Genomic DNA, 527 nt, shown 5'->3' on the forward strand with positions numbered 1-527 from the left:
AAAGACAAGCGTTTTACGAAAGTCCAACAAATTTGTAAATCAGAAAGACAAAGCTTTGACAAAATTTTAAGTCTAGGAATGACGAAGTCGATCTGTCCTTAACCATCCGATCTTGTCAAAGGTTTTCTCGTGAAGGACATAATAACATTTTCTTGCATTAAACAAACCAGCTTCAAATTTCCCTTCAGAAGACGATGCGGGCCATAAACGCAAATAAAGCATGGAAGAAAAAAAAACCCAGCAACATGTAAACGTAGTCACATGACAGATTTGCATGACAGGATGCGCATGCCGATGCTCATTAATTACCTTGTCCATCTCTTGCCACTTCCACCCCTTTCCAACCCCCCTCCCCATTTCTCCCTTTCTCGGTCGTTAAATTGGGGGAAATTGGGTAATGGGAAGTCAGGGAATGATGAAGTCGATGATAATTTTCATATTATGATAGTTATGGCGGATTAAAAAAAAAATCAGGTGGATACCTTTGTGTGACTCGCACGTCCGATGCAGCCACGCGGATTCAGTAG

This window comes from Penaeus monodon, chromosome 23, assembly GCF_015228065.2.
Source record: "Penaeus monodon isolate SGIC_2016 chromosome 23, NSTDA_Pmon_1, whole genome shotgun sequence".
In the NCBI taxonomy this organism is placed as follows: Eukaryota; Metazoa; Arthropoda; class Malacostraca; order Decapoda; family Penaeidae; genus Penaeus; species Penaeus monodon.